At 38.5% G+C, this 23,267-nt stretch overlaps 6 non-coding genes across 6 annotated transcripts; all 6 read left to right on the top strand.

Moving 5' to 3' along the window:
• The first annotated feature begins 2,184 nt into the window (after nt 1–2,184).
• TRNAL-UAG (transfer RNA leucine (anticodon UAG)) lies at nt 2,185–2,266 on the top strand. Its single transcript has one exon. It is a non-coding gene; the product is annotated as a tRNA-Leu (tRNA).
• A 6,233-nt stretch (nt 2,267–8,499) lies between these two features.
• TRNAL-UAG (transfer RNA leucine (anticodon UAG)) lies at nt 8,500–8,581 on the top strand. The gene has a single exon. It is a non-coding gene; the product is annotated as a tRNA-Leu (tRNA).
• Nucleotides 8,582–11,417: 2,836 nt separating this feature from the next.
• On the top strand, nt 11,418–11,499 carry TRNAL-AAG (transfer RNA leucine (anticodon AAG)). Its single transcript has one exon. It is a non-coding gene; the product is annotated as a tRNA-Leu (tRNA).
• A 5,742-nt stretch (nt 11,500–17,241) lies between these two features.
• On the top strand, nt 17,242–17,323 carry TRNAL-UAG (transfer RNA leucine (anticodon UAG)). The gene has a single exon. It is a non-coding gene; the product is annotated as a tRNA-Leu (tRNA).
• Nucleotides 17,324–18,699: 1,376 nt separating this feature from the next.
• On the top strand, nt 18,700–18,781 carry TRNAL-AAG (transfer RNA leucine (anticodon AAG)). Its single transcript has one exon. It is a non-coding gene; the product is annotated as a tRNA-Leu (tRNA).
• A 1,379-nt stretch (nt 18,782–20,160) lies between these two features.
• TRNAL-AAG (transfer RNA leucine (anticodon AAG)) lies at nt 20,161–20,242 on the top strand. Its single transcript has one exon. It is a non-coding gene; the product is annotated as a tRNA-Leu (tRNA).
• Nucleotides 20,243–23,267: the final 3,025 nt, after the last annotated feature.

Below are 23,267 nucleotides of genomic sequence, written 5' to 3'. Positions count from 1 at the left end.
AAGGACGCCGCCAGGTATGTTACAACTGTTCTGTAGAAGAAAAGGAACATGTGAGCAAGTCATACGTATGAATACGGCATATGAATAGTCATGTTGGCTTTAGGCATCAGAATTAACTACATAATTTACCATCTATGTTACATCCATGTCAGTTCAATCAATGATCAACCATTCTCAAAATTTGCCAAAATCAATCTTGGTCAAAAGAAGTCTAACTGCTAGCTCATATCCCTGCTGCCTTTTTAGGATTATCAATACAGGATGAGTAGAGTGATTAGCAAACATAAACAGAGCCATGCTGCTTCTGCTGCTATCCAGTAAGTCAACCTACTGATGAACTCATAGCTACACTGCTCTGCACTGCTGTATAATGTCTTCCTTGCTGCTTCTTCTGATTATCTGTTACGTACAGGCAGGGGTGTAGGAATCCTTCATGTTTGAGTGTCCTGTATATGGGAGATCATAGCAAGTAATCTATACCACCTAATTCAGTGATATCTAAAAATTAGCGGATGAGCCAACAGAGGAAAGATTAGTTAAATATCTGGATACAAGTCATATGTTTTGTAAAATGGTGCCCCAGAGTCAATGTACAAACAAATCCCTGATAATTACATTGCTCATACATAATAACATTTGTCTTTTTGTATTATTGGATATAAAATATTTTCTAACACTTACATCAAAAGCAAACTTTTGATATAAATAACATTAAACATATGTTAGGGGTAGCGTGGCCGAGCAGTCTAATGTGCTGGATTTAGGCTTCAGTCTCTCTGGAGGCTTGGGTTCAAATCCCACCACCGCCATCATTTATTTGGATCTAATTTTTACCAAAAATTAGGAAACAGTTGAGGAAGTAAAGGGGATAGAGATTTTAGGAGGCAGCGGTAATTCTATCCTATACTTTTGAACTACAAAAGGAGGAAAACCTGTGAAAACTAAGATTTTAAGATTGGACTGTAGAAAGGCAGTTTTTAATGGACTCAGTAAAAAGGAAGGAAAGGTAGAATGTTATAAAGTAAAGAAATGTCCAGGAAGGATGGGAGATTTTGCAAAATTAAATTCTCACTGCACAATCAGTAACAATCCCGAAAAGAAGGAAGAATGGAAAGCATTTATGGAGACCAGGATGGCTGAATACTGAACTTAAAAGCTTGCTAAAAAGGAACAAAGAAATGAATATCAAATGAAAAGTAGGGTTCATATCTAAAGAATATAATGCTGTCTGCAGGGAAAGCTGGGCTAGCATTAGAAGAGCTAAAGCCAGTAATGAAGTGAGGCTTGCAAGAGAGACCAAAGGCAATAAGAAAGGTTTTTGGAAGTAAGTTAAAAGTTAAAGAAAAGCCAAAGATGCTATAGGATTTTTAAAGGATGAAAAGGGTAAAGTGGTCAATAATGATGTTGAGAAAACTGAACTTTTAAATTCCTATTTTGCTTCTGTGTTCTCTAAGAAAGCAAATGTAACATCAAGTGATCTTCACTGTGCTGTAGAAGAAAAGGAACATGTGAGCAAGTCATACATAAGAATACGGCATATGAATAGTCATGTTGGCTTTAGGCATCAGAATTAATTACATAATTTACCATCTATGTTACATCGATGTCAGTTCAATCAGTGATCAACGATTCTCAAAATTTGCCAAAATCAATCTTGGTCAAATGAAGTCTAACTGCTAGCTCATATCCTGCTGCCTTTTTAGGATTATCAATACAGGATGAGCAGAGTGATTAGCAAACATAAACAGAGCCATGCTGCTTCTGCTGCTTTCCAGTAAGTCACCCTAGTGATGGATTCATAGCTACACTGCTCTGCACTGCTGTATAATGTCTACCTTGCTGCTCCTTCTGATTATCTGTTACGTACAGGCAGGGGTGTAGGAATCCTTCATGTTTGAGTGTCCTGTATGTGGGAGATCATAGCAAATAATCTATACCACCTAATTCAGTGATATCTAAAAATTAGCGGATGAGCCAACAGAGAAAAGATTAGTTAAATATCTGGATACAAGTCATATGTTTTGTAAAATGGTGCCCCAATGTCAATGTACAAACAATTCCCTGATAATTACGTTGCTTTTGCATAATAACATTTGTCTTTTTGTCATATTGGATATAAAATATTTTCTGCCACTTACATCAAAAGCTAACTTCTGATATAAATAACTTTAAACATATGTAAGAGGTAGCGTGGCCGAGTGGTCTAAGGCACTGGATTTAGGCTCCAGTCTCTCTTGAGGCGTGGGTTCAAATCCCACTGCTGCCATTATTTATTTGGATCAAATTTTTACCAAAAATTAGGAAACGGTTGAGGAAGTCAAGGGGGTTGAGAACTTAGGAGGCAGCGATCATGCTATCCTATAATTTTGAACTACAAAAGGAGGAAAAACTGGGACAACTGAGATTTTAAGATTGGACTGTAGAAAGACAGTTTTTAATGGACTCAGTAAAAAGTAAGGAAAGGTAGGATGTTCTAAAGGAAAGAAATGTCCAGGAAAGATGGGAGATTTTGCTAAATTTAATTCTCACTGCACAATCAGTAACAATCCCGAAAAGAAGGAAGAATGGAAAGCATTTATTGAGACCAGGAAGGCTGAATACTGAACTTAAAAGCTTGCTGAAAAGGAACAAAGAAATGAGTATCAAATGGAAAGAAGGGTTCATATCTAAAGAAGAATATAATGTTGTCTGCAAGGAAAGCTGGGCTAGCGTTAGAAGAGCTAAAGCCAGTAATGAATTGAGGCTTGCAAGAGAGACCAAAAGCAATAAGAAAGGATTTTGGAAGTAAGTCAAAAGTTAAAGAAAAGCCAAAGATGCTATAGGATTTTTAAAGGATGAAAAGGGTAAAGTGGTCAATAATGATGTTGAGAAGACTGAACTTTTAAATTCCTGTTTTGCTTCTGTGTTCTCTAAGAAAGCAAATGTAACATCAAGTGATCTTCACTGTGCTGTAGAAGAAAAGGAACATGTGAGCAAGTCATACATAAGAATACGTCATATGAATAGTCATGTTGGCTTTAGGCATCAGAATTAATTACATAATTTACCATCTATGTTACATCGATGTCAGTTCAATCAATGATCAACGATTCTCAAAATTTGCCAAAATCAATCTTGGTCAAATGAAGTCTAACTGCTAGCTCATATCCCTGCTGCCTTTTTAGGATTATCAATACAGGATGAGCAGAGTGATTAGCAAACATAAACAGAGCCATGCTGCTTCTGCTGCTTTCCAGTAAGTCACCCTAGTGATGAACTCATAGCTACACTGTTCTGCACTGCTGTATAATGTCTTACTTGCTGCTGCTTCTGATTATCTGTTACGTACAGGCAGGGGTGTAGGAATCCTTCATGTTTGAGTGTCCTGTATGTGGGAGATCATAGCAAGTAATCTATACCACCTAATTCAGTGATATCTAAAAATTAGCGGATGAGCCAACAGAGGAAAGATTAGTTAAATATCTGGATACAAGTCATATGTTTTGCAAAATGGTGCCCCAGAGTCAATGTACAAACAAATCCCTGATAATAACATTGCTCATGCATAATAACATTTGTATTTTTGTCTAATTAGATATACAATGTTTTCTGCCACTTATATCATTAGCAAATATCTAATTTAAATAAGTTTGAGCATCCATGTGAGGTAGCGTGGCCGAGCAGTCTAAGGCGCTTGATTAAGGCTCCAGTCTCTCTGGAGGCGTGTGTTCAAATCCCACCGCTGCCATTATTTATTTGGATCTAATTTTTACCAAAAATTAGGAATTAGTTGAGGAAGTAAAGGGGATTGAGAATTTAGGAGACAGCGGTAATTCTATCCTATACTTTTGAACTACAAAAGGTGGAAAACCTGCGAAAACAGAGATTTTAAGAATGGACTGTAGAAAGGCAGTTTTTAATGGACTCAGTAAAAAGGAAGGAAAGGTAGAATGTTATAAAGGAAAGAAATGTCCAGGAACGATGGGAGATTTTGCTAAATTAAATTCTCACTGCACAATCAGTAACAATCCCGAAAAGAAGGAAGAATGGAAAGCATTTATGGAGACCAGGATGGCTGAATACTGAACTTAAAAGCTTGCTAAAAAGGAACAAAGAAATGAATATCAAATGAAAAGAAGGGTTCATATCTAAAGAAGAATATAATGCTGTCGGCAGGGAAAGGTGGGCTAGCGTTAGAAGAGCTAAAGCCAGTAATGAAGTGAGGCTTGCAAGAGAGACCAAAAGCAATAAGAAAGGATTTTGGAAGTAAGTCAAAAGTTAAAGAAAAGCCAAAGATGCTATAGGATTTTTAAAGGATGAAAAGGGTAAAGTGGTCAATAATGATGTTGAGAAGACTGAACTTTTAAATTCCTGTTTTGCTTCTGTGTTCTCTAAGAAAGCAAATGTAACATCAAGTGATCTTCACTGTTGTAATGCACACGCCCGGGCTGTTCGGCCTGTGCGTGTGATTGTAGTGATTCCACTGGACCGTGCCGGAGAGTGAATGCCTGGAGGGGCGTAACTAGGTATTCACCCGATCCGACCAGGGTCGCACGACGGCATACGACGCCAGTGCACCAAGGAGGAACCGAGCAGAGGGACCAGGTGCTACTCCAGGACAGACCCCGGACACGGCTGTTGACCCACACAGGGGAATACAGGAACAGACTGGTAGGCTGGCACACAGACTGGTGGGTATAGGCAGGCACGACTGGTATGCAGGCAGGCGGGTATGCAGGCAGGGGGGTACAGGCAAGCACAGCTAGAGTGCAGACAGGGAGGCACTAGCAGGTAGGAACACAGGCGGGATAGGACCCAGTACACACTGGGACTCAGGAACAATACAGGCAGAGGGGTACAGGCAAGCACAGCTAGAGTGCAGACAGGGAGGCACTAGCAGGTAGGGACACTGGCGGGATAGGACCCAGTACACAATGGGACTCAGGAACAGAACCACAGATGTGGCGGACAAACACAGCAGAGTGAGGCCGCCTAGAGAGGTGAGCGAGAACAGGGCAGGACAAGGCCGCCTGGAGCGGTGAGCAAGAGTACAGCAGGACAAGGCCGCCAGGAGCGGTGAACAAAGGGTCAGAGCTGAGCGAGACTGCCGGAGCAGTGAGCAAGAGTAAAGCAGGACGAGGCCGCCTGGAGCGGTGAGCAAGAGTGGAGCAAGACTGCCGGAGCAGTGAGCAAAAGGATAAGAGCGGAGCGAGACTGCCGGAGCAGCGAGGAAAAGGGTCCGAGCGGAGCAAGGCTGCCGGAGCAGCAAGCAAAGGAGTCAGAGCAGGCTAGAACCGCCGGAGCGGTGAACAAAGGAGTAGGAGCAGGCTAGAACCGCCGGAGCGGTAAGCAAGGCAGAGCAGGGGGACAGGGCTCTGTTCACACGGAACAGACAGGAAGAGAAAGGTAGAGCCAGATACCCACAGGATACTTGCAGTGAAGTAGCGAGTGGACCACAAACTCACAAACGGGAGTATAGAGACAACAAGCAGGAGTTAGGTACGAGTTCAGACTCTGCAGAAAAAGGAAGGGAACGGACATAGAGGCAAAACAGGTAAAGGATAGGAAAGAGTTCAGACTGGAACTGAGTGTACGGAGGAGACCGACACTGCAGCTGGATACAGGAGCGGGTCTGGGAATACGGCCCCCAGAGAGGCGGGACGAACAGGCAAGGAGCGTGTTCAGACAGGACAGACAAGATACAGGAGCGGGTCTAGGTAATCGGCCCATAGAAGGCGAGAGGAACAGGCTAGGAGCGTGTTCAGACAGGACAGACAAGATACAGGAACAGGTCTAGGTAATCGGCCCCTAGAAGGCGGGAGGAACAGGCTGGGAGCGAGTTCAGACAGGCCTGGAAATACAGCCTCCAGGATAGGCAGACAAGAGAACACAGACAGGACTCAGTTCAGACAAGGAAACTGATACCGCAAGGCAGGAGACATAGACAGGACTCAGTTCAGACACGGGAACTGATACCGCAAGGCAAGAGACATAGACAGGACTCAGTTCAGACATGGGAACTGATACCGCAAAGCAGGAGACAAAGAACGGGACCTGGCACCTACAGAGTGCAAGCACACACTGAATGAAACACTATGCTCAGGCAGGGATAGATGGGAGCAGCTGAGCTTTATACCAGGTGACAGACAGCAATAGGCTGAGGACGCACAAGGGGTGTGACCCACAGCAGGTACAAAAAGCAGGAAGTGATCGGGCGCCGCCCTTAAGCAGCAGAAACAGACACAAACAGACAGCATGGAGGGAAGCCAGAGAGACATTCTGGACTGGAGATCAAGTGCGCGCTCTTGCACAGTGGGAGATGGACCACCATGCAAGGACGCCGCCAGGTATGTTACAACTGTTCTGTAGAAGAAAAGGAACATGTGAGCAAGTCATACGTATGAATACGGCATATGAATAGTCATGTTGGCTTTAGGCATCAGAATTAACTACATAATTTACCATCTATGTTACATCCATGTCAGTTCAATCAATGATCAACCATTCTCAAAATTTGCCAAAATCAATCTTGGTCAAAAGAAGTCTAACTGCTAGCTCATATCCCTGCTGCCTTTTTAGGATTATCAATACAGGATGAGTAGAGTGATTAGCAAACATAAACAGAGCCATGCTGCTTCTGCTGCTATCCAGTAAGTCAACCTACTGATGAACTCATAGCTACACTGCTCTGCACTGCTGTATAATGTCTTCCTTGCTGCTTCTTCTGATTATCTGTTACGTACAGGCAGGGGTGTAGGAATCCTTCATGTTTGAGTGTCCTGTATATGGGAGATCATAGCAAGTAATCTATACCACCTAATTCAGTGATATCTAAAAATTAGCGGATGAGCCAACAGAGGAAAGATTAGTTAAATATCTGGATACAAGTCATATGTTTTGTAAAATGGTGCCCCAGAGTCAATGTACAAACAAATCCCTGATAATTACATTGCTCATACATAATAACATTTGTCTTTTTGTATTATTGGATATAAAATATTTTCTAACACTTACATCAAAAGCAAACTTTTGATATAAATAACATTAAACATATGTTAGGGGTAGCGTGGCCGAGCAGTCTAATGTGCTGGATTTAGGCTTCAGTCTCTCTGGAGGCTTGGGTTCAAATCCCACCACCGCCATCATTTATTTGGATCTAATTTTTACCAAAAATTAGGAAACAGTTGAGGAAGTAAAGGGGATAGAGATTTTAGGAGGCAGCGGTAATTCTATCCTATACTTTTGAACTACAAAAGGAGGAAAACCTGTGAAAACTAAGATTTTAAGATTGGACTGTAGAAAGGCAGTTTTTAATGGACTCAGTAAAAAGGAAGGAAAGGTAGAATGTTATAAAGTAAAGAAATGTCCAGGAAGGATGGGAGATTTTGCAAAATTAAATTCTCACTGCACAATCAGTAACAATCCCGAAAAGAAGGAAGAATGGAAAGCATTTATGGAGACCAGGATGGCTGAATACTGAACTTAAAAGCTTGCTAAAAAGGAACAAAGAAATGAATATCAAATGAAAAGAAGGGTTCATATCTAAAGAATATAATGCTGTCTGCAGGGAAAGCTGGGCTAGCATTAGAAGAGCTAAAGCCAGTAATGAAGTGAGGCTTGCAAGAGAGACCAAAGGCAATAAGAAAGGTTTTTGGAAGTAAGTTAAAAGTTAAAGAAAAGCCAAAGATGCTATAGGATTTTTAAAGGATGAAAAGGGTAAAGTGGTCAATAATGATGTTGAGAAAACTGAACTTTTAAATTCCTATTTTGCTTCTGTGTTCTCTAAGAAAGCAAATGTAACATCAAGTGATCTTCACTGTGCTGTAGAAGAAAAGGAACATGTGAGCAAGTCATACATAAGAATACGGCATATGAATAGTCATGTTGGCTTTAGGCATCAGAATTAATTACATAATTTACCATCTATGTTACATCGATGTCAGTTCAATCAGTGATCAACGATTCTCAAAATTTGCCAAAATCAATCTTGGTCAAATGAAGTCTAACTGCTAGCTCATATCCTGCTGCCTTTTTAGGATTATCAATACAGGATGAGCAGAGTGATTAGCAAACATAAACAGAGCCATGCTGCTTCTGCTGCTTTCCATTAAGTCACCCTAGTGATGAACTCATAGCTACACTGCTCTGCACTGCTGTATAATGTCTTCCTTGCTGCTGCTTCTGATTATCTGTTACGTAGTACAGGCAGGGGTGTTGGAATCCTTCATGTTTGAGTGTCCTGTATGTGGGAGATCATAGCAAATAATCTATACCACCTAATTCAGTGATATCTAAAAATTAGCGGATGAGCCAACAGAGGAAAGATTAGTTAAATATCTGGATACAAGTCATATGTTTTGTAAAATGGTGCCCCAAAGTCAATGTACAAACAATTCCCTGATAATTACGTTGCTGTTGCATAATAACATTTATCTTTTTGTCATATTGGATATAAAATATTTTTTGCCACTTACATCAAAAGCAAACTTCTGATATAAATAACTTTAAACGTATCTAAGAGGTAGCGTGGCCGAGCGGTTTAAGGAGCTGGATTTAGGCTCCAGTCTCTCTGGAGGCGTGGGTTCAAATCCCACCGCTGCCATTATTTATTTGGATCAAATTTTTACCAAAAATTAGGAAACGGTTGAGGAAGTAAAGGGGGTTGAGAACTTAGGAGGCAGCGATCATGCTATCCTATAATTTTGAACTACAAAAGGAGGAAAACCTGCGAAAACTGAGATTTTAAGATTGGACTGTAGAAAGACAGTTTTTAATGGACTCAGTAAAAAGTAAGGAAAGGTAGGATGTTCTAAAGGAAAGAAATGTCCAGGAAAGATGGGAGATTTTGCTAAATTTAATTCTCACTGCACAATCAGTAACAATCCCGAAAAAAGGAAGAATGGAAAGCATTTATTGAGACCAGGAAGGCTGAATACTGAACTTAAAAGCTTGCTGAAAAGGAGCAAAGAAATGAGTATCAAATGGAAAGAAGGGTTCATATCTAAAGAAGAATATAATGCTGTCTGCAGGGAAAGCTGGGCTAGCGTTAGAAGGGCTAAAGCCAGTAATGAATTGAGGCATGCAAGAGAGACCAAAAGCAATAAGAAAGGATTTTGGAAGTAAGTCAAAAGTTAAAGAAAAGCAAAAGATGCTATAGGATTTTTAAAAGATGAAAAGGGTAATGTGGTCAATAATGATGTTGAGAAGACTGAACTTTTAAATTCCTATTTGGCTTCTCTGTTCTCTAAGAAATCAAATGTAACATCAAGTGATCTTCAATGTGCTGTAGAAGAAAAGGAACATTTGAAAAAGTCATACGTATGAGTACTGCATATGAGTGTTCATGTTAGCTTTAGGCATCAGAATTAATTACATAATTTACCATCTATGTTACATCCATGTCAGTTCAATCAATGATCAACCATTCTCAAAATTTGCCAAAATCAATCTTGGTCAAATGAGGTCTAACTGCTAGCTCATATCCCTGCTGCCTTTTTAGGATTATCAATACAGGATGAGCACAGTGATTAGCAAACATAAACAGAGCCATGCTGCTTCTGCTGCTTTCCAGTAAGTCACCCTAGTGATGAACTCATAGCTACACTGCTCTGCACTGCTGTATAATGTCTTACTTGCTGCTGCTTCTGATTATCTGTTACGTACAGGCAGGGGTGTAGGAATCCTTCATGTTTGAGTGTTCTGTATGTGGGAGATCATAGCAAGTAATCTATACCACCTAATTCAGTGATATCTAAAAATTAGCGGATGAGCCAACAGAGGAAAGATTAGTTAAATATCTGGATACAAGTCATATGTTTTGCAAAATGGTGCCCCAGAGTCAATGTAAAAACAAATCCCTGATAACTACGTTGCTCATGCATAATAACATTTGTATTTTTGTCTAATTAGATATACAATGTTTTCTGCCACTTATATCATTAGCAAATTTCTGATTTAAATAAGTTAGAGCATCCGTATGAGGTAGTGTGGCCGAGCGGTCTAAGGCGCTGGATTAAGGCTCCAGTCTCTCTGGAGGCGTGGGTTCAAATCCTATTGCAGCCATTATTTATTTGGATCTAATTTTTTCCAAAAATTAGAAAACAGTTGAGGAAGTAAAGGGGATTGAGAATTTACGAGGCAGCGTTAATTCTATCCTATACTTTTGAACTACAAAAGGTGGAAAACCTGTGAAAACTAAGATTTTAAGATTGGACTCTAGAAAGGCAGTTTTTATTGGACTCAGTAAAAAGGAAGGAAAGGTAGAATGTTATAAAGTAAAGAAATGTCCAGGAAGGATGGGAGATTTTGCTAAATTAAATTCTCACTGCACAATCAGTAACAATCCCGAAAAGAAGGAAGAATGGAAAGCATTTATGGAGACCAGGATGGCTGAATACTGAACTTAAAAGCTTGCTAAAAAGGAACAAAGAAATGAATATCAAATGAAAAGAAGGGTTCATATCTAAAGAATATAATGCTGTCTGCAGGGAAAGCTGGGCTAGCATTAGAAGAGCTAAAGCCAATAATGAAGTGAGGCTTGCAAGAGAGACCAAAGGCAATAAGAAAGGTTTTTGGAAGTAAGTTAAAAGTTAAAGAAAAGCCAAAGATGCTATAGGATTTTTAAAGGATGAAAAGGGTAAAGTGGTCAATAATGATGTTGAGAAAACTGAACTTTTAAATTCCTATTTTGCTTCTGTGTTCTCTAAGAAAGCAAATGTAACATCAAGTGATCTTCACTGTGCTGTAGAAGAAAAGGAACATGTGAGCAAGTCATACATAAGAATACGGCATATGAATAGTCATGTTGGCTTTAGGCATCAGAATTAATTACATAATTTACCATCTATGTTACATCGATGTCAGTTCAATCAGTGATCAACGATTCTCAAAATTTGCCAAAATCAATCTTGGTCAAATGAAGTCTAACTGCTAGCTCATATCCCTGCTGCCTTTTTAGGATTATCAATACAGGATGAGCAGAGTGATTAGCAAACATAAACAGAGCCATGCTCCTTCTGCTGCTTTCCAGTAAGTCACCCAAGTGATGGATTCATAGCTACACTGCTCTGCACTGCTGTACAACGTCTTCCTTGCTGCTGCTTCTGATTATCTGTTACGTACAGGCAGGGGTGTAGGAATCCTTCATGTTTGAGTGTCCTGTATGTGGGAGATCATAGCAAGTAATCTATACCACCTAATTCAGTGATATCTAAAAATTAGCAATTGAGCCAACAGAGGAAAGATTAGTTAAATATCTGGATACAAGTCATATGTTTTGCAAAATGGTGCCCCAGAGTCAATGTACAAACAAATCCCTGATAATTGCGTTGCTCATGCATAATAACATTTGTATTTTTGTCTAATTAGTTATACAATGTTTTCCGCAACTTATATCATTAGCAAATTTCTGATTTAAATAAGTTTGAACATCCGCATGAGGTAGCGTGGCCGAGCGGTCTAAGGCGCTAGATTAAGGATCCAGTCTCCATGGAGGCGTGGGTTCAAATCCCACTGCTGCCATTATTTATTTGGATCTAATTTTTACCAAAAATTAGGAAACAGTTGAGGAAGTATAGGGGGTTGAGAATTTAGGAGGCAGCAGTAATTTTATCCTATACTTTTGAACTACAAAAGGTGGAAAACCTGCGAAAACTGAGATTTTAAGATTGGACTGTAGAAAGGCAGTTTTTAATGGACTCAGTAAAAAGGAACGAAAAATAGGATGTTCTAAAGGAAAGAAATGTCCAGGAAGGATGGGGGATTTTGCTAAATTAAATTCTCACTGCACAATCAGTAACAATCCCAAAAAGAAGGAAGAATGGAAAGCATTTATGGAGACCAGGATGTCTGAATACTGAACTTAAAAGCTTGCTAAAAAGGAACAAAGAAATGAATATCAAATGTAAAGAAGGGTTCATATCTAAAGAAGAATATAATGCTGTCTGCAGGGAAAGGTGGGCTAGCGTTAGAAGAGTTAAAGCCAGTAATGAAGTGAGGCTTGCAAGAGAGACCAAAAGCAATAAGAAAGGATTTTGGAAGTAAGTCAAAAGTTAAAGAAAAGCCAAAGATGCTATAGGATTTTTAAAGGATGAAAAGGGTAAAGTGGTCAATAATGATGTTGAGAAGACTGTACTTTTAAATTTCTGTTTTGCTTCTGTGTTCTCTAAGAAAGCAAATGTAACATCAAGTGATCTTCACTGTGCTGTAGAAGAAAAGGAACATGTGAGCAAGTCATACATAACAATACGGCATATGAATAGTCATGTTGGCTTTAGGCATCAGAATTAATTACATAATTTACCATCTATGTTACATCGATGTCAGTTCAATCAATGATCAACGATTCTCAAAATTTGCCAAAATCAATCTTGGTCAAATGAAGTCTAACTGCTAGCTCATATCCCTGCTGCCTTTTTAGGATTATCAATACAGGATGAGCAGAGTGATTAGCAAACATAAACAGAGCCATGCTGCTTCTGCTGCTTTCCAGTAAGTCACCCTAGTGATGGATTCATAGCTACACTGCTCTGCACTGCTGTATAATGTCTTCCTTGCTGCTGCTTCTGATTATCTGTTACGTACAGGCTGGGGTGCAGGAATCCTTCATGTTTGAGTGTCCTGTATGTGGGAGATCATAGCAAGTAATCTATACCACCTAATTCAGTGATATCTAAAAATTAGCGGTTGAGCCAACAGAGGAAAGATTAGTTAAATATCTGGATACAAGTCATATGTTTTGCAAAATGGTGCCCCAGAGTCAATGTACAAACAAATCCCTGATAATTACGTTGCTCATGCATAATAACATTTGTATTTTTGTCTAATTAGATATACAATGTTTTCTGCCACTTATATCATTAGCAAATATCTAATTTAAATAAGTTTGAACGACCGTATGAGGTATCGTGGCCAAGCGGTCTAAGGCGCTGGATAAAGGCTCCAGTCTCTCTGGAGGTGTGGGTTCAAATCCCACCGCTGCCTTTATTTATTTGGATCTAATTTTTACCAAAAATTAGGAAACAGTTGAGGAAGTAAAGGGGATTGAGAATTTAGGAGACAGCGGTAATTCTATCCTATACTTTTGAACTACAAAATGTGGAAAACCTGCGAAAACTGAGATTTTAAGATTGGACTGTAGAAAGGCAGTTTTTAATGGACTCAGTAAAAAAGAAGGAAAGGTAGAATGTTATAAAGGAAAGAAATGTCCAGGAAGGATGGGAGATTTTGCTAAATTAAATTCTCACTGCACAATCAGTAACAATCCCGAAAAGAAGGAAGAATGGAAAGCATTTATGGAGACCAGGTTGGCTGAATACTGAACTTAAAAGCTTGCTAAAAAGGAACAAAGAAATGAATATCAAATTAAAAGAAGGGTTCATATCTAAAGAAGAATATAATGCTGTCTGCAGGGAAAGGTGGGCTAGCGTTAGAAGAGCTAAAGCCAGTAATGAAGTGAGGCTTGCAAGAGAGACCAAAAGCAATAAGAAAGGATTTTGGAAGTAAGTCAAAAGTTAAAGAAAAGCCAAAGATGCTATAGGATTTTTAAAGGATGAAAAGGGTAAAGTGGTCAATAATGATGTTGAGAAGACTGTACTTTTAAATTCCTGTTTTGCTTCTGTGTTCTCTAAGAAAGCAAATGTAACATCAAGTGATCTTCACTGTGCTGTAGAAGAAAAGGAACATGTGAGCAAGTCATACGTATGAATACGGCATATGAATAGTCATGTTGGCTTTAGGCATCAGAATTAACTACATAATTTACCATCTATGTTACATCCATGTCAGTTCAATCAATGATCAACCATTCTCAAAATTTGCCAAAATCAATCTTGGTCAGAGGAAGTCTAACTGCTAGCTTATATCCCTGCTGCCTTTTTAGGATTATCAATACAGGATGAGTAGAGTGATTAGCAAACATAAACAGAGCCATGCTGCTTCTGCTGCTATCCAGTAAGTCAACCTATTGATGAACTCATAGCTACACTGCTCTGCACTGCTGTATAATGTCTTCCTTGCTGCTGCTTCTGATTATCTGTTACGTACAGGCAGGGGTGTAGGAATCCTTCATGTTTGAGTGTCCTGTATATGGGAGATCATAGCAAGTAATCTATACCACCTAATTCAGTGATATCTAAAAATTAGCGGATGAGCCAACAGAGGAAAGATTAGTTAAATATCTGGATGCAAGTCATATGTTTTGTAAAATGGTGCCCCAGAGTCAATATACAAACTAATCCCTGATAATTACGTTGCTCATACATATTAACATTTGTCTTTTTGTATTATTGGATATAAAATATTTTCTGCCACTTACATCAAAAGCAAACTTTTGATATAAATATCATTAAACATAAGTAAGATGTCGCGTGGCCGAGCAGTCTAAGGTGCTTGATTTAGGCTTCAGTCTCTCTGGAGGCTTGGGTTCAAATCCCACCACCACCATCATTTATTTGGATCTAATTTTTACCAAAAATTAGGAAACAGTTGAGGAAGTAAAGGGGATAGAGATTTTAGGAGGCAGCGGTAATTCTATCCTATACTTTTGAAATACAAAAGGAGGAAAACCTGCGAAAACTGAGATTTTAAGATTGGACTGTAGAAAGGCAGTTTTTAATGGACTCAGTAAAAAGGAAGGAAAGGTAGGATGCTCGAAAGGAAAGTAATGTCCAGGAAGGATGGGAGATTTTGCTAAATTAAATTCTAACAGCACAATCAGTAACAATCCCGAAAAGAAGGAAGAATGGAAAGCATTTATGGAGACCAGGATGGCTGAATACTGAACTTAAAAGCTTGCTAAAAAGGAAGAAAGAAATGAATATAAAATGGAAAGAAGAATATAATGTTGTCTGCAGGGAAAGCTGGGCTAGCATTAGAAGAGCTAAAGCCAGTAATGAATTGAGGCTTGCAAGAGAGACCAAAAGCAATAAGAAAGGATTTTGGAAGTAAGTCAAAAGTTAAAGAAAAGCCAAAGATGCTTTAGGATTTTTAAAAGATGAAAAGGGTAAAGTGGTCTATAATGATGTTGAGAAGACTGAACTTTTAATTTCCTATTTGGCTTCTGTGTTCTCTAAGAAAGTAAATGTAACATCAAGTGATCTTCACTGTGCTGTAGAAGAAAAGGAACATGTGAGCAAGTCATACGTATGAATACAGCATGTGAATAGTCATGTTGGCTTTAGGCATCAGAATTAATTACATAATTTACCATCTATGTTACATCCATGTCAGTTCAATCAATGATCAACCATTCTCAAAATTTGCCAAAATCAATCTTGGTCAAAAGAAGTCTAACTGCTAGCTCATATCCCTGCTGCCTTTTAGGATTATCAATACAGGATGAGTAGAATGATTAGCAAACATAAACAGAGCCATGCTGCTTCTGCTGCTTTCCAGTAAGTCACCCTAGTGATGGATTCATAGCTACACTGCTCTGCACTGCTGTATAATGTCTTCCTTGCTGCTGCTTCTGATTATCTGTTACGTACAGGCAGGGGTGTAGGAATCCTTCATGTTTGAGTGTCCTGTATGTGGGAGATCATAGCAAATAATCTATACCACCTAATTCAGTGATATCTAAAAATTAGCGGATGAGCCAACAGAGGAAAGATTAGTTAAATATCTGGATACAAGTCATATGTTTTGTAAAATGGTGCCCCAAAGTCAATGTACAAACAATTCGCTGATAATTATGTTGCTGTTGCATAATAACATTTGTCTTTTTGTCATATTGGATATAAAATATTTTCTTCCACTTACATCAAAAGCAAACTTCTGATATAAATAACTTTAAACATATGTAAGAGGTAGCGTGGTCGAGCGCTCTAAGGCGCTGGATTTAGGCTCTAGTCTGTCTGGAGGCGTTGGTTCAAATCCCACCACTGCCATTATTTACTTGGATCAAATTTTTACCAAAAATTAGGAAACGGTTGAGGAAGTAAAGGGGGTTGAGAACTTAGGAGGCAGCGATCATGCTATCCTATAATTTTCAACTACAAAAGGAGGAAAACCTGAGAAAACTGAGATTTTAAGATTGGACTGTAGAAAGACAGTTTTTAATGGACTCAGTAAAAAGTAAGGAAAGGTAGGATGTTCTAAAGGAAAGAAATGTCCAGGAAAGATGGTAGATTTTGCTAAATTTAATTCTCACTGCACAATCAGTAACAATCCCGAAAAGAAGGAAGAATGGAAAGCATTTATGGAGACCAGGATGGCTGAATACTGAACTTAAAAGCTTGCTAAAAAGGAACAAAGAAATGAATATCAAATGAAAAGAAGGGTTCATATCTAAAGAAGAATATAATGCTGTCTGCAGGGAAAGGTGGGCTAGCGTTAGAAGAGCTAAAGCCAGTAATGAAGTGAGGCTTGCAAGAGAGACCAAAAGCAATAAGAAAGGATTTTGAAAGTACGTCAAAAGCTAAAAAAAAGCCAAAGATGCTATAGGATTTTTAAAGGATGAAAAGGGTAAAGTGGTCAATAATGATGTTGAGAAGACTGAACTTTTAAATTCCTGTTTTGCTTCTGTGTTCTCTAAGAAAGCAAATGTAACATCAAGTGATCTTCACTGTGCTGTAGAAGAAAAGGAACATGTGAGCAAGTCATTCGTATGAATACGGCATATGAATAGTCATGTTGGCTTTAGGCATCAGAATTAACTACATAATTTACCATCTATGTTACATCCATGTCAGTTCAATCAATGATCAACGATTCTCAAAATTTGCCAAAATCAATCTTGGTCAAAAGAAGTCTAACTGCTAGCTCATATCCCTGCTGCCTTTTAGGATTATCAATACAGGATGAGTAGAGTGATTAGCAAACATAAACAGAGCCATGCTGCTTCTGCTGCTTTCCAGTAAATCACCCTAGTGATGGATTCATAGCTACACTGCTCTGCACTGCTGTATAATGTCTTCCTTGCTGCTGCTTCTGATTATCTGTTACGTACAGGGAGGGGTGTAGGAATCCTTCATGTTTGAGTGTCCTGTATATGGCAGATCATAGCAAGTAATCTATACCACCTAATTCAGTGATATCTAAAAATTAGCGGATGAGCCAACAGAGGAAAGATTAGTTAAATATCTGGATACAAGTCATATGTTTTGTAAAATGGTGCCCCAAAGTCAATGTACAAACAATTCCCTGATAATTACGTTGCTGTTGCATAATAACATTTGTCTTTTTGTCATATTGGATATAAAATATTTTCTGCCACTTACATCAAAAGCAAACTTCTGATATAAATAACTTTAAACATATGTAAGAGGTAGCGTGGCTGAGCGGTCTAAGGCGCTGGATTTAGGCTCTAGTCTCTCTGGAGGCGTTGGTTCAAATCCCACCGCTGCCATTATTTATTTGGATCAAATTTTTACCAAAAATTAGGAAACGGTTGAGGAAGTAAAGGGGGTTGAGAACTTAGGAGGCAGCGATCATGCTATCCTATAATTTTCAACTACAAAAGGAGGAAAACCTGAGAAAACTGAGATTTTAAGATTGGACTGTAGAAAGACAGTTTTTAATGGACTCAGTAAAAAGTAAGGAAAGGTAGGATGTTCTAAAGGAAAGAAATGTCCAGGAAAGATGGTAGATTTTGCTAAATTTAATTCTCACTGCACAATCAGTAACAATCCCGAAAAGAAGGAAGAATGGAAAGCATTTATGGAGACCAGGATGGCTAAATACTGAAATGAAAAGCTTGCTAAAAAGGAACGAAGAAATGAATATCAAATGAAAAGAAGGGTTCATATCTAAAGAATATAATGCTGTCTGCAGGGAAAGCTGGGCTAGCATTAGAAGAGCTAAAGCCAGTAATGAACTGAGGCTTGCAAGAGAGACCAAAGGCAATAAGAAATGTTTTTGGAAGTAAGTCAAAAGTTAAAGAAAAGCCAAAGATGCTATAGGATTTTTAAAGGATGAAAAGGGTAAAGTGGTCAATAATGATGTTGAGAAAACTGAACTTTTAAATTCCTATTTTGCTTCTGTGTTCTGTAAGAAAGCAAATGTAACATCAAGTGATCTTCACTGTGCTGTAGAAGAAAAGGAACATGTGAGCAAGTCATACATAAGAATACGGCATATGAATAGTCATGTTGGCTTTAGGCATCAGAATTAATTACATAATTTACCATCTATGTTACATCGATGTCAGTTCAATCAGTGATCAACGATTCTCAAAATTTGCCAAAATCAATCTTGGTCAAATGAAGTCTAACTGCTAGCTCATATCCCTGCTGCCTTTTTAGGATTATCAATACAGGATGAGCAGAGTGATTTGCAAACATAAACAGAGCCATGCTGCTTCTGCTGCTTTCCAGTAAGTCACCCTAGTGATGAACTCATAGCTACACTGCTCTGCACTGCTGTATAATGTCTTCCTTGCTGCTGCTTCTGATTATCTGTTACGTACAGGCAGCGGTGTAGGAATCCTTCATGTTTGAGTGTCCTGTATGTGGGAGATCATAGCAAGTAATCTATACCACCTAATTTAGTGATATCTAAAAATTAGCGGTTGAGCCAACAGAGGAAAGATTAGTTAAATATCTGGATACAAGTCATATGTTTTGCAAAATGGTGCCCCAGAGTCAATGTACAAACAAATCCCTGATAAGTGCGTTGCTCATGCATAATAACATTTGTATTTTTGTCTAATTAGTTATAGAATGTTTTCCGCAACTTATATCATTAGCAAATTTCTGATTTAAATAAGTTTGAAAATCTGTATGAGGTAGTGTGGCTGAGCGGTCTAAGGCGCTGGATTAAGGCTCCAGTCTCTCTGGAGGCGTGGGTTCAAATCCCACCGCTGCCATTATTTATTTCGATCTAATTTTTACCAAAAATTAGGAAACAGTTGAGGAAGTATAGGGGGTTGAGAATTTAGGAGGCAGCGGTAATTTTATCCTATACTTTTGAACTACAAAAGGTGGAAAACCTGCGAAAACTGAGATTTTAAGATTGGACTGTAGAAAGGCAGTTTTTAATGGACTCAGTAAAAAGGAAGGAAAAGTAGGATGTTCTTAAGGAAAGAAATGTCCAGGAAGGATGGGAGATTTTGCTAAACTAAATTCTCACTGCACAATCAGTAACAATCCCAAAAAGAAGGAAGAATGGAAAGCATTTATGGAGACCAGGATGGCTGAATACTGAACTTAAAAGCCTGCTAAAAAGGAACAAAGAAAAGAATATCAAATGAAAAGAAGTGTTCATATCTAAAGAAGAATATAATGCTGTCTGCTGGGAAAGGTGGGCTAGCGTTAGAAGAGCTAAAGCCAGTAATGAAGTGAGGCTTGCAAGAGAGACCAAAAGCAATAAGAAAGGATTGTGGAAGTAAGTCAAAAGTTAAAGAAAAGCCAAAGATGCTATAGGATTTTTAAAGGATGAAAAGGGTAAAGTGGTCAATAATGATGTTGAGAAGACTGAACTTTTAAATTCCTGTTTTGCTTCTGTGTTCTCTAAGAAAGCAAATGTAACATCAAGTGATCTTCACTGTGCTGTAGAAGAAAAGGAACATGTGAGCAAGTCATACATAACAATACGGCATATGAATAGTCATGTTGGCTTTAGGCATCAGAATTAATTACATAATTTACCATCTATGTTACATCGATGTCAGTTCAATCAATGATCAACGATTCTCAAATTTTGCCAATATCAATCTTGGTCAAATGAAGTCTAACTGCTAGCTCATATCCCTGCTGCCTTTTTAGGATTATCAATACAGGATGAGTAGAGTGATTAGCAAACATAAACAGAGCCATGCTGCTTCTGCTGCTTTCCAGTAAGTCACCCTATTGATGGATTCATAGCTACACTGCTCTGCACTGCTGTATAATGTCTTCCTTGCTGCTGCTTCTGATTATCTGTTACGTACAGGCTGGGGTGTAGGAATCCTTCATGTTTGAGTGTCCTGTATGTGGGAGATCATAGCAAGTAATCTATACCACCTAATTCAGTGATATCTAAAAATTAGCGGTTGAGCCAACAGAGGAAAGATTAGTTAAATATCTGGATACAAGTCCTATGTTTTGCAAAATGGTGCCCCAGAGTCAATGTACAAACAAATCCCTGATAATTACGTTGCTCATGCATAATAACATTTGTATTTTTGTCTAATTAGATATACAATGTTTTCTGCAACTTATATCATTAGCAAATATATAATTTAAATAAGTTTGAACATCCGTATGAGGTCGCGTGGCCGAGCGGTCTAAGGTGCTGGATTAAGGCTCCAGTCTCTCTGGAGGCGTGGGTTCAAATCCCACCGCTGCCTATATTTATTTGGATCTAATTTTTACCAAAAATTAGGAAACAGTTGAGGAAGTAAAGGGGATTGAGAATTTAGGAGACAGCGGTAATTCTATCCTATACTTTTGAACTACAAAAGGTGGAAAACCTGCAAAAACTGAGATTTTAAGATTGGACTGTAGAAAGGCAGTTTTTAATGGACTCAGTAAAAAGGAAGGAAAGGTAGATTGTTATAAAGGAAAGAAATGTCCAGGAAGGATGGGAGATTTTGCTAAATTAAATTCTCACTGCACAATCAGTAACAATCCCGAAAAGAAGGAAGAATGGAAAGCATTTATGGAGACCAGGATGGCTGAATACTGAACTTAAAAGCTTGCTAAAAAGGAACAAAGAAATGAATATCAAATGAAAAGAAGGGTTCATATCTAAAGAAGAATATAATGCTGTCTGCAGGGAAAGGTGGGCTAGCGTTAGAAGAGCTAAAGCCAGTAATGAAGTGAGGCTTGCAAGAGAGACCAAAAGCAATAAGAAAGGATTTTGGAAGTAAGTCAAAAGTTAAAGAAAAGCCAAAGATGCTATAGGATTTTTAAAGGATGAAAAGGGTAAAGTGGTCAATAATGATGTTGAGAAGACTGAACTTTTAAATTCCTGTTTTGCTTCTGTGTTCTCTAAGAAAGCAAATGTAACATCAAGTGATCTTCACTGTGCTGTAGAAGAAAAGGAACATGTGAGCAAGTCATACATAAGAATACGGCATATGAATAGTCATGTTGGCTTTAGGCATTAGAATTAATTACATAATTTACCATCTATGTTACATCCATGTCAGTTCAATCAATGATCAACCATTCTCAAAATTTGCCAAAATCAATCTTGGTCAAAAGAAGTCTAACTGCTAGCTCATATCCCTGCTGCCTTTTTGAGGTTATCAATACAGGAGGAGTAGAGTGATTAGCAAACATAAACAGAGCCATGCTGCTTCTGCTGCTATCCAGTAAGTCAACCTATTGATGAACTCATAGCTACACTGCTCTGCACTGCTGTATAATGTCTTCCTTGCTGCTGCTTCTGATTATCTGTTACGTACAGGCAGGGGTGTAGGAATCCTTCATGTTTGAGTGTCCTGTATATGGGAGATCATAGCAAGTAATCTGTACCACCTAATTCAGTGATATCTAAAAATTAGCGGATGAGCCAACAGAGGAAAGATTAGTTAAATATCTGGATACAAGTCATATGTTTTGTAAAATGGTGCCCCAGAGTCAATGTACAAACAAATCCCTGATAATTACGTTGCTCATACATAATAACATTTGTCTTTTTGTATTATTGGATATAAAATATTTTCTGCCATTTACATCAAAAGCAAACTTTTGAAATAAATAACATTAAACTTATGTAAGAGGTAGCGTTGTCGAGCAGTCTAAGGTGCTGGATTTAGGCTTCAGTCTCTCTGGAGGCTTGGGTTCAAATCCCACCGCCACCATCATTTATTTGGATCAAATTTTTACCAAAAATTAGGAAACAGTTGAGGAAGTAAAGGGGATAGAGATTTTAGGAGGCAGCGGTAATTCTATCCTATACTTTTGAACTACAAAAGGAGGAAAACCTGCGAAAACTGAGATTTGAAGATTGGACTGTAGAAAGGCAGTTTTTAATGGACTCAGTAAAAAGGAAGGAAAGGTAGGATGTTCGAAAGGAAAGTAATGTCCAGGAAGGATGGGAGATTTTGCTAAATTAAATTCTCACAGCACAATCAGTAACAATCCCGAAAAGAAGGAAGAATGGAAAGCATTTATGGAGACCAGGATGGCTGAATACTGAACTTAAAAGCTTGCTAAAAAGGAACAAAGAAATGAATATCAAATGGAAAGAAGAATATAATGCTGTCTGCAGGGAAAGCTGGGCTAGCATTAGAAGAGCTAAAGCCAGTAATGAATTGAGGCTTGCAAGACAGACCAAAAGCAATAAGAAAGGATTTTGGAAGTTATTCAAAAGTTAAAGAAAAGCCAAAGATGCTTTAGGATTTTTAAAAGATGAAAAGGGTAAAGTGGTCAATAATGATGTTGAGAAGACTGAACTTTTAATTTCCTATTTGGCTTCTGTGTTCTCTAAGAAAGTAAATGTAACATCAAGTGATCTTCACTGTGCTGTAGAAGAAAAGGAACATGTGAGCAAGTCATACGTATGAATACAGCATGTGAATAGTCATGTTGGCTTTAGGCATCAGAATTAATTACATAATTTACCATCTATGTTACATCCATGTCAGTTCAATCAATGATCAACCATTCTCAAAATTTGCCAAAATCAATCTTGGTCAAAAGAAGCCTAACTGCTAGCTCATATCCCTGCTGCCTTTTAGGATTATCAATACAGGATGAGTAGAGTGATTAGCAAACATAAACAGAGCCATGCTGCTTCTGCTGCTTTCCAGTAAGTCACCCTAGTGATGGATTCCTAGCTACACTGCTCTGCACTGCTGTATAATGTCTTCCTTGCTGCTGCTTCTGATTATCTGTTACGTACAGGCAGGGGTGTAGGAATGCTTCATGTATGAGTGTCCTGTATGTGGGAGATCATAGCAAATAATCTATACCACTTAATTCAGTGATATCTAAAAATTAGCGGATGAGCCAACAGAGGAAAGATTAGTTAAATATCTGGATACAAGTCATATGTTTTGTAAAATGGTGCCCCAGAGTCAATATACAAACTAATCCCTGATAATTACGTTGCTCATACATATTAACTTTTGTCTTTTTGTATTATTGGATATAAAATATTTTCTGCCACTTACATCAAAAGCAAACTTTTGATATAAATATCATTAAACATAAGTAAGATGTCGCGTGGCCGAGCAGTCTAAGGTGCTGGATTTAGGCTTCAGTCTCTCTGGAGGCTTGGGTTCAAATCCCACCACCACCATCATTTATTTGGATCTAATTTTTACCAAAAATTAGGAAACAGTTGAGGAAGTAAAGGGGATAGAGATTTTAGGAGGCAGCGGTTTTTCTATCCTATACTTTTGAACTACAAAAAGAGGAAAA

The sequence above is a fragment of the Phyllobates terribilis genome, unplaced genomic scaffold, assembly GCF_046119375.1.
Source record: "Phyllobates terribilis strain yellow unplaced genomic scaffold, ASM4611937v1 Scaffold_11__3_contigs__length_659146591, whole genome shotgun sequence".
Classification (NCBI taxonomy): domain Eukaryota; kingdom Metazoa; phylum Chordata; class Amphibia; order Anura; family Dendrobatidae; genus Phyllobates; species Phyllobates terribilis.
This window is presented reverse-complemented; position numbering and strand designations above follow the sequence as displayed.